The sequence below is a fragment of the Saccopteryx bilineata genome, chromosome 12, assembly GCF_036850765.1.
Source record: "Saccopteryx bilineata isolate mSacBil1 chromosome 12, mSacBil1_pri_phased_curated, whole genome shotgun sequence".
Lineage (NCBI taxonomy): Eukaryota > Metazoa > Chordata > Mammalia > Chiroptera > Emballonuridae > Saccopteryx > Saccopteryx bilineata.
The window spans coordinates 38,928,290-38,943,069 of record NC_089501.1 but is presented as its reverse complement, the minus strand read 5'-3'; the positions used below and the strand labels follow the sequence as shown (position 1 = coordinate 38,943,069).

General features: G+C 43.8%; 1 non-coding gene across 1 annotated transcript; it reads right to left on the bottom strand.

Moving 5' to 3' along the window:
- Positions 1–12,641: 12,641 nt before the first annotated feature.
- TRNAL-UAA (transfer RNA leucine (anticodon UAA)) lies at positions 12,642–12,724 on the bottom strand. Its single transcript has one exon. It is a non-coding gene; the product is annotated as a tRNA-Leu (tRNA).
- Positions 12,725–14,780: the final 2,056 nt, after the last annotated feature.

Here is a 14,780-nt window from a genome sequence, read left to right as displayed (position 1 = left end):
GATTTATTTGACGACAACAGAAGATGCAACTACTACTTTCATATAGAGACTTTTGTGGAGAGAAAAGATATTGGTGTGGATAAAATCAATAAACTCAAGATTCTGTTCAAGGGTCCTCGAGCTTGCTGAGCTTCAGGTACAGTGCAGTGTGGGTGGTCATCCTGTGCACCACAAACACTTAGAGGCCCACGGGCCGTGTTCCTGAGCGGCGGTGGGCAGGGAGCCCTTACCCCAGAAGCTCAGGGAGCCGTATGTGGCCGAGTCCTGGTGGGTGGGCTTGTCTGAGCTCCTGCCAGCCTGGGGTGGTGCCCCACAGAAGTGCTTCTGTATCTGTGCGGCTCCTCTCCAAGTATCCCGAGGAGGACCCCCACCACTTCCCTTGAATGTACAGACTCCTCCTTGGGGATTTTTCTCCCTGCTAGTCAACTGAAATCTCCCTTTGTTCAGAATCTTTCCTCTTCCTCTGTTCTAACCCCTTCAACATGACCACAACCTCAAGAATGTCATCTTTGTACACAACATTCTACCAAATCCAGCAAAACAGCCTCAGTTGGGGCTTACGGAGATTTTTGGCTGTTTCCTCTTCTTTTCTCTGTCTAGCAAAGCCACTTTCAGCAAATGCATGGGTATGTCTTCCACAGCTTTTGTGATATATCTAAACTGTAGTGAGCCTTAGATTAAAGGTGCTAAAAAAAAAAAAAAATTCTTAACTTTCCTTGAACTAAAAAGCTGTATAGAATTCCATAATATTTCAAATATTGATATCTGAAGAGATAAAATAATTTTGGGTAAATGTTTTACATGTAAAAATAATTTGATTTCATTACTGAGTTCTAGAAATGCTTCACTTTTTAATGAAAGAGACTCATACCTGCTTTTCTAAGTTAGGTTTCAATCTATTGATATACAGCAAATGGGCAAGTCAGTAAGATATCCTGGGAAGGACTTCAAGAAACTAAGGAATGCTTACCTGTATACAACCAGGCGCCTGAGAGTGTGGTCGCTCCTGGGCCCTACCAATTTAACCCTTGTCTTGCTCTTGGGTACACCTATGGGCCAAAACTTGCACTCTGGCAATATCTCATTAAAAGTAACACAATGTGAAATCATAAGGAGGAGGTCCTTTCCTTATCCCCACACAAACTGATGGAAATATTGTGAAAGAGAAAGGTGTTAGAGATATACCAGCCTGGGTTCAAATTCCACTATTTCACTTAGTAAGCATATTTTGAGCAAGTTACTTAACCCTCTGATAGAAAGCAATGGTCAGTAGAAGCCAGCATGGATTCCTTAATAACATCTTAGGTCAAACTAACATAACTTTTTTTTTTATAAAGTCACTTTACTATTCATAGACAGATGCATTTTAATTTTAAGATTTTTTTTTTTGTGTGTGTGTGTATATTCATCTTAAAAAGGAGAGAGAGAGAGAGAGCGAGAGAGAGAGCAAGAAGGGAGGGAGGAGCAGGAATCTTCAACTCCCATAACTGTCTTGACCAGCCTAAGGTTTCAAACCAGCGGCCTCAGCGTTCCAGGTCTACGCTTTATACACTGTGCCCCAGGTTAGGCCAGAATGCATTTTAATTTTTTTTAATTTTATTTATTTTATTTTTTTTTTAAATTTTTTATTCATTTTAGAGAGGAGAGGGAGAGAGAGAGAGAGAGAGAGAGAGAGAGAGAGAGAGAGAGGAGAAACAGAGAGACAGAAGGGGGGAGGAGCTTGAAGCATCAACTCCCATATGTGCCTTGACCAGGCAAGCCCAGGGTTTCAAACCGGCGACCTCAGCATTTCCAGGTCGACGCTTTATCCACTGTGCCACCACAGGTCTGCATTTTAATTTTAGCACACAATTAGAAAACATATCTCAAGATATCTTGTGGTCACAACAAATAAATCCAAACTAGGTATTCTTTTTTTTTTTTTTTTTTGTATTTTTCTGAAACTGGAAACGGGGAGAGACAGTCAGACTCCCGCATGCGCCCGACCGGGATCCACCCGGCACGCCCACCAGGGGCCATGCTCTGCCCACCAGGGGGCAATGCTCTGCCCCTCCAGGGCGTCGCTCTGCCACGACCAGAGCCACTCTAGCGCCTGGAGCAGTGGCCAAGGAGCCATCCCCAGCGCCCGAGCCATCTTTGCTCCAATGGAGCCTTGGCTGTGGGAGGGGAAGAGAGAGACAGAGAGGAAGGAGGAGGGGGTGGAGAAGCAAATGGGCGCTTCTCCTATGTGCCCTGGCCGGGAATCGAACCCTGGTCCCCCGCACGCCAGGCCGACGCTCTACCACTGAGCCAACCGGCCAGGGCCCAAACTAGGTATTCTTTAAAAAGAAGTTTGGAACTGGTTCAACAATGACATACAAAAAGTGCATAGCGCTTTTTCAATTCCACCTGGAAAAAAATATCTCTAATAACAGGAAAGTCTCCCCCCACTCACCACATTATTTTCAAGACTTTATCAACAATTTGAATGAAGATGTTTGAAAAGCTTGGGTAGATCAAAAATAGAAGGAACAACGAATGCACTTGGATGACACAATCAAAATTCAAAGTGATTTTAATAACCTAAAAGAACTGCTGTAATAAAGGCTGTTAAAAGAGCTATGTCAAGTCCATTGCTTAGATTCATAGCTGCTTGGGACATGGATATGGATGCCCAGAGTTAGAGTTCGTGTCAGGTCAGCATGACCAGAGCAAGTGGCCTGGGCCGACTTGGCCGGCAAGGATGGAGAGAGTCAGAGAGATGACCAGATTAAAGGAGCTACTATTGGCCAAGTCTGGGAAAGTCTGAACAGCCAAATTTAGGTGGTGATTATATGAATTATAACTGACTGAACAAAATGTGAATCCATGATCCCATGTTGCTATAAATAAATAAATGAATTAATATGTGAGGGAGAAAAACCTCTTTTATAGTAGAATACCAACTAACACATGTCAAAGAAATGATGAACATAGAAAAAATATCACCATTTGGCAAAAATCATAGTAATAATTGACAAAAATCACCAATGGAAGCTAATATTAGTTGGTGGAATAATACATAATACCTAGTAATTAACAGTGGAGAAACCTGTCCAATATCACCTTATCTAAGTTGTAAAAGTCAGTATCACCAAAAATAGGGCACACTGACATCATTTGCCTCCTGACATGATGTACTATGAAGAACACAGCATCATATTTATGGTATTCCTGCCAAAAATCAATAGCCTGGATCTAATAACGAGACAATATAAGACACATGTAAATTGAGGAATATTTTATCAAAATAACTGATCTGTACCTCCTTCAAAAGAGTCAAGGTCAGAAAGGTGAAGACGGAAACTGTTAAAGAGCCTGGACTAGAGGCACGGACCGGAAAGGAAAAGGCGTGTATGAGGACAGGGGATTAGATGACAACATTATTTTAATATCAATGTCCTAATTTTGGTGATTATACTGTAGTAACATAGGAGAGGATCTGTGTGCTTTAGGAAACAGAAAGGAGCAACGGGGCATCATATCTGTAACTCACTCTCCAATGATTTAGAAAATTAGAGAGAGAATGGGTAGAGAGAGATTAAACAAATGTGGTAAATCTTAACAATTTGGGAATCTGAGTAAGGGATATACTATCTCTCCAGCCTTTCAGAAAGTTTTAAGTTATCTCAAATAATAGTTTTTACAGATTATTACAGACGTTCAAAGGAGACCCGTGAAGGAGCAGAGTGTTAGAGGAGAAACTGGAACGTAGGCTGGCTCAGAGCTCCCTCTACCTGACTCTCAGTTCTCGAGGACCCAGCGCAGCCACATGGCAGGTCAAGGCAATCCCCTGTGTCAGGGGCAATTCCATCACAAGGACAAGCTTCCCGAAGTCTGGAACTTGGATTAGGAAATCCACTGGGGACCAAAGCAGTTGCTCACGAGCGTCTTTTTCTCTTTTGGGCCACATGGCCACTCTTCTCTGCTGTTATCCATACACTTGCTCCAACCTTTTCTCTTTCTGCACATCAGGTCGTCTTGCTTCTCTGTATTTCACATCGTAGAAAATGGCCTGACATATCCTTGCAGTAACTTTATAATGCACACAGTCGGGAGAGAATGTCACGGGCCCCGTGTATTCAGGCGCCCAACCTCAGCCTAGTCAACTGAAGCAAGGAGGCTGGGGTGATGTGATCCTGCCCGCTTGGGCCCCGCAGGATTTGGGAAGCAGATGAGCTAAGACGGAGTGTGAGCGGGCAAGCTATGCTTCTCTCAGCAAAGGGACAAATGAGTCCGTGTTGGGATGAAAAACCTACTTGAAGACTTCTGGTTCCGCATCAGATCTCCATGTGACATGTAAGCGCTAGAGCAGGACTATGGAAGAAGGAGCCCGGCGAATCTTCAGGAATTCGAGAGCTACAAACGTACACAGGAGCAGGTGTGCTGAACCGGTGACTCCAACACCACCGGGGCTGTTGGTGTGAGTGATGTAAGTGTGCCAACATGTAAGTTAACTCGATGAACTTCTGAATAAAGCAAAGTACAATTTCCCCTTGATTTACATGGTGGTTGTGCACTTGGAAAAGGCACTGCCTATTGAAAGCTTGCAAAAACATTTGGTGTTTAATATGAAAAATGAAGTGAGGTTGTGGGTTCAGAGAAACTGGCTTTGAACCTACAGGAACATCCTGTTGGACATTCCCAAATCTTGCGGGATGAGGGAGAATTCTTTCTTGTGTGGGACTCACACACACAGCAGCATGCCCTCCCTAATGGCACAAGACCCCACAAATTATTCACAAGCCAGAAGTGCCCACATTTTTCTAGAATGTCCCCCAGGGCCAGGGCCATTACTACTAAAATCCACTGGTTTAAAGACTAGTTTACTTCTGCCAGGAGGGGTCAGCGGGTTATTCTGCCTTATTGGAAGCTGCGTCTAACTTAATCTCTCCCAACTCTAACACTCAGCAAACCCATGATTAAATCTCACGGCCATTACCTGTTCCCCTCCAAAACATTACAATTTTTTTCTCCATTGATATTTAAGAAGATACTCGGCCCTGGCCGGTTGGCTCAGTGGTAGAGCGTCAGCCTGGCGTGCAGAAGTCCCGGGTTCAATTCCCGGCCAGGGCACACAGGAGAAGCGCCCATCTGCTTCTCCACCCCTCCCCCTCTCCTTCCTCTATGTCTCTCTCTTCCCCTCCCGCAGAGGCTCCATTGGAGCAAAGATGGCCCAGGCGCTGGGGATGGTTCCTTGGCCTCTGCCCCAGGCGCTAGAGTGGCTCTGGTCGCAACAGAGCGACGCCCCAGAGGGGCAGAGCATCGCCCCCTGGTGGACAGAGCGTCGCCCCCTGGTGGGCGTGCCGGGTGGATCCCGGTCGGGCACATGCAGGAGTCTGTCTGACTGTCTCTCCCAGTTTCCAGCTTCAGAAAAAAAAAAAAAAAAAAAAGAAGATACTCAACTTGACACCAATACCATGTTGGCTAGGACACTTACAGCTTCAAATAACAAGAAGCCAATACAAACTTGTGCCCATTCACACATAATAGAGGAGTTTACTGTCTTCATTCAGTACCACATGTGTGGAGCTGATTCTATAACAACTGCATCCAAGAATTCAAGTCAGGTTTGAAGACCTCTCCCCCTCTCCTTTTCTTCCTCACTCCTTCCCTCCCTTCTTTTCTTTCTACCTTCTCTCTCTCTCTCTCTCTCTTCTCTCTCTCTCTCTCTTTTCTCTCCCTACCTCTTCTTTTCCCTCCTCTCTCCCTTCCTTTCCCCTTCTTCCTCTCTCTCTCTCTGTGGGATAAATTCAGGCTGTATCCTGGCAATGGGCTGATGGCTACCGACCATCCTCCGTTTACATTCTATCCACTCTGTGAAAGCTCTCTGCTTCTCCTCTTCTCTCTGAACTGTGCCCTGCAGTTGTAGGAGGAAACTACAACCACGAAAAAATCAACGGCATGATTAGTTGTTGAATGCCGGTATTCCCTAATGAAATGTAAGATCTATGAGGATGGGACCTTGTCTTTCCAACTCCCTGTTCTGCCTCAGCAAGCGGCATAGAACTGCCCGTTCTAGTCACCCCCCAAAATACTGCTTCAATAAATTGCTCAGATGGAACTAAAGGGTGCCCAGGTTTCAGTGCTAGTATTTCTCTATCTCTGAGACTTTCTTAGACACTTTGAAAACGTGGGCAGGAGGCAGCAGGCGTTGTGTGTTCTATGAGCTGGCATTAGGTTAACTTATCGTTCTGAGATGTGGAAGCAAAACAGAGAAATCCAGCGGGAGCTTCCTCTCCAGAGACATCCAGAGCCCTCTCCACCCAGAATGACACAACCTCATCCCCGGCTCACTTTGGTCGGAGGACTATTCATAGAAGACTAAAGTCAGCATTAAAGAAATGAACTGATTTATTCAATTAGTATATCACTGAGGTCATTCCAACTCATTAGGCCACTTGAAAATGTCATTGTGGTTCCGTGTACTTTTACATGTTGTTCTTTGTAATGCGCTAATAGAATAAGGCGTCACACTGGATCCTAGTTAAGGAGCTCTCCTGCATAATAGTAAACCTCAGTGGCAGTCTACACTCTAAGAAGCACTTTGCCACATTTGAAAGCATGACATTGTATGCTATTTTGTACATCTAAGTGGTAGGGGTTTCTTATTTTTTTTCTGTGGAATAAAAAATAATTTAAGTCTGATTGCACCTAAAATTGAAGCTGAATTGGGTGGGTCAGAATTGCTAGTGTTTAAAAAATGTGAACAACACCCTTAATATAGTTACTTGTGACTAACCCAGTGGGTGTGATACTCAAGGGAACACAATAAATTCACTTATCATGAATTGGAAAGTTAGACTTCAGAACTCTGTGCTATTTTTTAAACATATTATTCAAGGAATTACCAAGAATTTTGTTTAAAAATATATTTTTATGGTGGAAAATCAGGTGTTTAAAGACTTTTAAATGGAAAAAAAAAGTTTAATGAACAAATCAGAAGAATGCAATCTATGTCCCTGTCCCAAATACCATGCTTTACAAAGATTGCAGCTCTTGCTAATGACCTCACTTTACTGCAGTTACTATGGCAAGTATCATATTCAACAACAGAATAAAGACCCTACCCATTTTACTTTTGTAGCAAAACCGGTCTCATAGTCAATCTAGAGGTATACTTTATAAGAACCACTAAAGTATAACAATAGATTAATCTGTTGCTCATTCTATTGTATATACCAGGCACCTCGGAAGCACTTTATCAATATCACACTTAATTCTCACAATACACTGTTTGATCGGTACTTTTATTACACCCATTTTAGAGGTGACAAAGACTTGGAGAAGCTAAATAACCAATCCAAAGTCACATAGCTAATTAGGGTTGGCAATAGGATTAAAATTTGGGCTGGTTGAGTCCTAATCCCAGTTCTGTGCTGCCTCTTAGAACCAGTATACCAAGGAGAATATAGAACTGAAACAAATATTCAACATTCTTCTTAATAACCTATCTTTTTGACACAATTTAAAAATGATCTTATTCAGTGGCTGTTAGCCTCACCATTATAGCAAAGAATAAAATGACTAAAAATACAATTTATACCCAAAGATAAACTTGAACTAGAATGTATAACCTACACCAGGGGTCCCCAACCTTTTTTGGGCCACGGACCGGTTTAATGTCAGAAAATATTTTGACGAACTGGCCTTTAGGGTGGGACGGATAAATGCACAAAATAAAATTATGCAACCAGCGTAAAATCTGTGGTATTTTTAAATATAACTGTTGAACTTACGAGACAAGCATCAAGAGTGAGTTTTAGACAGATGTAACAGAGGGAATCTGGTCATTTTTTAAAAATAAAACATTGTTCAGACTTAAATATAAATAAAATGGAAATACCGTAAGTTATTTATTCTTTCTCTGTGGACCAGTACCAAATGGCCCACAGACCGGTACTGGCCCACGGCCCGGGGGTTGGGGACCACTGACCTACACAGATAGAAATGACTTAAAAACTATTTACATGCTTGCTTATTTGGGGCTTCTGAATCTTGATTCTCTTAATTCAATAAAGTTCCGCCTATTGAAGAAGAAATAGAAAAAAGAGGAGAAGAAAAAGAAGTGAGGATGCCTATACTAATTATACTTTGTTATTTACTGTATTCTTGACACTCTGGCTTCTGGGTCCTTGTTGACCCAGGAAGGGTTGCCCATCCCAGGGTTTGATAATTTCCTGAGATGGCAGACCACTCAGGCACAGTTTCCATTCCACTCCAGGAAGGACCCAGTGCAATTATCGCTTCTCTGCCAGGCACTCTGATAAGTGACTCAGAGACATCAGAATCTCTTTAGATAAAAATGTGGTTCCCAGTGAAGCAGGTGGTATACAATAGCCCTCTATTCAGCACTAGAATAGAAGTGAGGCACCTGGAATCACGCTCCCTGACTCTTCCGTGGCATCTTTGTAACTGAACAGACTCATTAAAACTTGGGGCTTTGTCACTGATCTCATTTGAACAATTAGCAAATGTGTGACATGCATTCAAGTTGTTCGTTAATTAGCTGCAATTGTATCTACAAGCAAAATGTAAAACAAAGGGGATAATTAAGATTTCCAAATTCTAACTTGTTACTAAGGACAAAAAGAAAGCTTCTTATTTAGAATTTCTCAAAATGTATATGACTTTTCCGTTTTAAAGCTGATGGCTAATCCAAATCTCTATTCTTCTTCAACTTCACAGTCATTTTTGGAGTTTAAAAAATATATATATCGAAACAAACAAAGATAATAAATATGATGAGATGAAGGTCCTAGTCATACAAATAATAGTTCATGCAACTTGTATCAGTGATTTGGAATTCTTTCCAATGGCAAATTTATCATTAAAGGTTGAAAGAGAAAAAACGTTAATTTACTGGCTGGATTTAACATAGCCTTAATGTGGTTTTAAACACAGTAACTGTGAAACACTTTATCTGAATGTTTAGTCAGAATAAAGCAGACTGAATTTAACAAATATATTTGCCTCAAACCAACCAGTAGATGTCACTGTTGAAATGCACTGGAGACATTTTTCCTGTAGAGCTCTGCGTCAAGTCCACTAGAAAATTATCAAACAAGTTTGAATAACTTCCAACTGGTTCAAACCCACAGCAAAAATGCTTATAAATCTATCTTCTTAATTTATAATTCAAAGTAGTGACTTCATTGCTTATTGTTACAATAAGCATTGCAAAATCATTCTGAGCTTAGTGATAGTATAACTACAAGTGATTCAAAATTAAATACAAAATATTTTAAGAATTTTGAAAAATAAAGACTAAAATAATACCTCTACTTTTCATGGAAAAGTCAAGATTCGCTAGATTTTAGGACAAGAATTCAAATGTTAAGAACTGATACCTTCTAGTTCTATATGTGTAATTTTGAGTGCAATAAACATTACTTTTAAATTTTATTAAGGGGAATTATGTTTAATTGTACCAACCACCTAGGTATAACGGGCGTTGGTGTATGCTCTCATCTCTCAAAGAGATTGTGAACGGAAAAGTGTTTTAAAAAATGGCAAATTGATCTACGTATGAAAGGTAAGGTTTCTTTCTACTTCCGGTGTTCTATTTCCCACAAAGAATGGCTCAAGAGAAGGGAAGGGAACTCGGTTATGAAACACCTTCTTCTGTGAGAAGAGTGTTACAGCCTCATAACCACTCTGTGCCGTAAATAGTATTTTCCAACGTGCACAAGACTGGTAACCTGGGAAAGTTGCTAAGCCAGTCTGACCCCAAAGCCTGAGTTCCTTTCACTGAGTCACCTTGTGATTTGGACTTTTATAAACTGAAGTAAATAATCATATTATTAACTTTTGCTACATTTCATTAAATTCACTTAGTGAATCTCATTCATCAGAGGACATTGATGATAAAACATTTTGTAGAAAAGGAAAAAATAAAGCGAAAGATCCCATCCAAATTAGCTTGTTAAGATTGAAGTTAAAGGGCCATCTAGATTGATCCAGAGAAAGTGTGTGGGTCAGTGAGCTAACATCTACCTGATAGTCTCTTGTTTCTAAACCAGCAGCTTTCAGCTGCTCTTTCATCCCTCTTGTGGCATCTCAGTGATCTGCATGTCAGAATTTCAGCAAAGCTCAAGAAGAAAACTAGCTAGCCTTTTCCCATCTGGCTAATGCATAGTAACTGGTTACTATTGACTAGAAGCTTGTTCTACAACATAGTTTTAAAGGAACAAAGTAAATACTGCCTATGCTTGGTAGTATCGTTCTGTATCTGCACTTGAACACATTAATACCAGCGCTTAAATTATCACGAGCCCTGCCATTTGGGCTGGAAAAGCTACTCATCAATACCATTTCTCCCTTTGATCAGCTTTTAAGGAGGAAAAGAGAGAAAGACTAAGCTCTAACTGGCTATTGACGGTGTTAAACAAATATCTTCCCAAAAATGTTTCCTTCCAATTCAACATGCCTCCTTCTCCAGAGCCTATGTACAGACTGAGAGTTTCTACACTGACAGAGAAGCTCTTTCTGAATGTAAAACTAATCCGGTTGCTTCTTGTTTCGAATCCTGCGTTGGACTCCAGGCACCATTCCCGGCATGATTTCACGGTGGTTCCCCCATCGGTACTTCTCTCCTTCCCCTCCGTGCCCCTCCCAGAGCCCTTCTCCCATCAGTTCCCAGCTAAAGCTGGCTCTCTAGAAAGAGTTTGGGCTTCCGGCATTGCTCCTTTAGCACCTTGGGCATCATGAATCTAGCTCTTAAAAGCTGTATCTCTCACTATCTGAGCCTGAGGCAGAGGTTGAGTTACTGTCTGCACATCCCAAGTATCTAAAAGTGACTGGCTCACAAACACTTATCGGGGCTAGCAGGGTGCTTGTTTCCAAACTATTTCGACACTCTTCTCCTCTTTCCTTCCCTTATGAACAATTCAATTCTAAAGCCATTAGATGGGCCCAAGCAAGGTGGATGTTACTCTTGGGTGTGGGGTAGGGAATTAAAAATATGGATAAAACAACAAACAAAATAAAATTACAATGCTGAATCAGAATTGGAGATATTTGTATAAACTCCTAGAGAGAGACAGACAGATGGACAGAGAGACAGACACACATTCCCTAATTCTGTCCACTGAGAAGGCCTGGAACCAGTAGCACATCGAAAGCAATGAGCACATGTAGCAGTGAGATCTTGGCTTCTAAATACCATATGCCATTAAAGGAAACCAGAGATCTTTTAAAAATAACATACTAGGTCTGGGTCCAGGAAAAGACAAAGGTAAGCATAAAATAATTTTAGAACAAAAAGTAAGGAAGTGCTAAAGAATGATGAAGACGTTGAAAGTAAGTTTGCATGGACTCCCACTGGCCAAACCTGGGACACTTTGATCAAAACAAATAACTACAGAAGGCATTTTAACCATCAATTAAAACAGGACACCATGTGTGCATGCTTACATTACTTATGATTCCATACATTCCTGAATAAAATGGAAAATTTAATGAGCAATGGGATATTTACATAGCTTCAAAGCACTTCCCCTCAAAATATGTATTCATCAAAAAGAGAAAAGGAGGAATTTTATAGTGAAGAAGCTTGGCAGAGAAGCTTAATCCAGTGAATTAAGGTGAGATCAAGTTAAAAGGCCACATTAAAACCATGCCCCGTGAGAGGATGCAATGCCGATACAGCATCACTCCTGTGATCCTCCTGCTTAAGGAGCATAACCTGAATCTAATCTCGAGGAAACAGACAAACCCGAACCTGCAAAGGGACTTTCTTCAATGTGACTGACCCTTCGTCCAAGATCAGGAAAGTCAGCGAAGACTGAGGAATGGTTATTAACTGAAGAAGCCTAAGGAGATGTGACAAGTAAATGCAACGCCTTATTCTGAACAGGAGCCTTTTGCTATCAAGGACAACTGGTGATTAAATGAGATTTGGAGTAGTAAATTACCAGTGTGAATTTCCTGACTTTAATGGTGATAGTGCTGCATTTAGTATCTTATTCTCAAATGATTGTAAATAAAGGGTTCTTTGCACTATACTTGCAATTTTTTCCCCTCTAGGTTTTAGATTACTTTCATTTAAAAAAACAAAACAAAACAACAACAAAAAAAAAACCCTGACAACTAGACTATGTCATTAGTATTTCAAAAGTATAAGGCAAATGCAGGGTAGAGTCCATTTTAGAACTATGGTGCATCCTGTCTCGGCCTTTGAGTTTATGAAAGAATTGTGCGCATACAATTAACTCTGGAGAAAATAAAAAGGGGAAAAAAAGGTCACTATTATCCGTGACTTTCCTGCCTGGCACTTTTCTAACTGCGCTGCCACATCCCAGGCGCCCTCCCGCCGGCCCGCGGCTCCCGCCGACAGCGAGGGAGCCGAGCCGGCCGCGCCGCCGCCCGGAGCCCGCCCGCCGGCCCCCCGAGCGCCCAGCGCCGGTGCGACGCCCCGGAAACCGGGCCACGATCGCGCCCCAGCCGAGCCCGCTCGCCGCGCGGCCCGGCCCGGGGAGAGGGGCAGCGCGTTGTCGGGCTTCCGCCTCTCCCAGCCCAGAGACCGAACGCTTGAGCCCACGGTGTGGTGTGCTTGGTGAAATTTACATGTAAACAATAATATCAACAAAATAAAAACACTTAAAGGAAAAAGGGAACTCATGTACCAGGAGTGGGGTTCGAACCCACGCGGACATATGTCCATTGGATCTTAAGTCCAACGCCTTAACCACTCGGCCATCCTGGTGCAGACGCATGATGTCCCCTTCGCTCTTCCTACAAGCGTTATTCCGCCGGCCGCCTCGCTCCCTCCCGCCGGAGCGCCAAAGCAGCCTCCGCTGCCGCTTTTCCGGGCGCCGCCGGAGCTGGGCGGCCTTCCCGCCGGCGCCCCGCCGCCGCCGCAGCTCCCTGTTGCCGCCGGCCCGCCCTGGCGGCGAGGGAACCGCCGCCGAGCTCGGCGCGCTGTCGCCGGTGGCGGCGCTGGGCCGCCCGCTCGGCCCGGCCTGTGGGGCTTCCGGTTTCGAGGCGCGCGGGCGCGGGAAACAAACACTCGAGTAAACTTCTGTCGCCCGCTTTCCCAGGGTCTCCCCTCGGTTCCCACCGCCCGGGCCTGCCACCGAGCCCAGAGCCCAGAGTCCAGGCTGCGGCGTGCGGGAGCCTGGGGAGCCCCGAGGCTGAGCCGGGATGCGGCAGCCACGTCCTGGCTGGGACCGTGCGGGCTCTGTCCTGGACCGAGAACTTCCAGCATCCCGCGGACCGCCCGCGTTCGCCGCACTGTGCTGGGACCTCACCCACTGGGTCGGTCACCCTGGGAGAAACCCATTGCACTTCCACTTCCTGCAAGTCCTGTGACCCCTGGGAACGTCGCCCTGACCCGTGGAGGCTGCCACAGAGCCTGCTGCCCCGGTTCTCTGAGTTCCAATCGAGAACATGGTCTGCCCCAGGATAATAACTGCTGGAATCACCCACCCCACCATGGTGCCACATGACATTGTGAGGTATCAGAGTGGCCTGCGCCTGTGTCCTGTCCTCAACAGCACCCTCCTGCTGAGGGTCAGCCCTGGCCCTCTAGACTCTAGCACACAGACAGGACCCGGAGCAGCTTCCTGTGGCCTGGCCCTGGCCCTGCCCTGCTGAAAGAGAAAGGAGAACTTGGACTGGGCTACAGTCTAGAGCAGGGGTCCCCAAACTTTTTACACAGGGGGCCAGTTCACTGTCCCTCAGACCGTTGGAGGGCCGGACTATAAAAACTATGAACAAATTCCTATGCACACTGCACATATCTTAAAGTAAAAAAACAAAACGGGAACGAATACAATATTTAAAATAAAGAACAAGTAAATTTAAATCAACAAACTGAACAGTATTTCAATGGGAACTATGCTCCTCTCACTGACCACCAATGAAAGAGGTGCCCCTTCTGGAAGTGCGGCGGGGGGCAGATAAATGGCCTCAGGGGACCGCATGCGGCCTGCGGGCTGTAGTTTGGGGACCCCTGGGAGGCACCCAAGGGATGACAACACAAGGATGGCCACCCACCCCTGAGCACCTTTATCGTATTGCACCAAATTGTCAGAGGCCTCAGATTTCATAGAATTGGGCTTTCAAGGTACTTGTAATGGTATCTTATAATAATAAAAAATATGTAAAGAGTGCTTACTATGTGACCGTCATTTCTCTACATACTTTATCATCTAATGTTCTTAACAACCCTGTAAAGTAAGAGTTTTTATCTCCATTTTGAAATTCAGGCAACAAAAGCAGTTACAAATTCACTCAAATACAAGAAGCAGCCTCCTAGATGTGTGCCCCCTGCCCACCTGGGGGCAGTGCAGAGCAGTACCACAGATCCAACTGTTGAATTCTCCATGATCTGCTGGGACACAGCTGCATATACTACGTGAATAACATTTTTATTTAACCTTAGACCTAGCCTCCAACAAGCCCCCAGTACTGTATAAGATAGTTTTGAACAACACAGCCACTTTATAGAGCAGTCCTTAGTAGTGACTCTTCCGAAGCCTCAAGGATGTATTAAGTGTCTCTGGCTGCTTGAAGGATGAGTCTGTTACACAGTTTAGTCTAATAAGAGTTACAGGTGATTCCGATATAGCGGAGAAAAGATGTTCTGTTGTTTGGCAAATCCACAGAAGCCACCATAATAGTAGATCTCATCCCAATCGCTCTTCTTCTGCTATGACTTTGACACCTCTACCATCAATAGGTGGGTGGGTAGGTGGGGGTCTATGTTCTCCTTCATTGAACATGGGAAAGCTTGTCTCTTAGCAAAATAATGCTGTGCG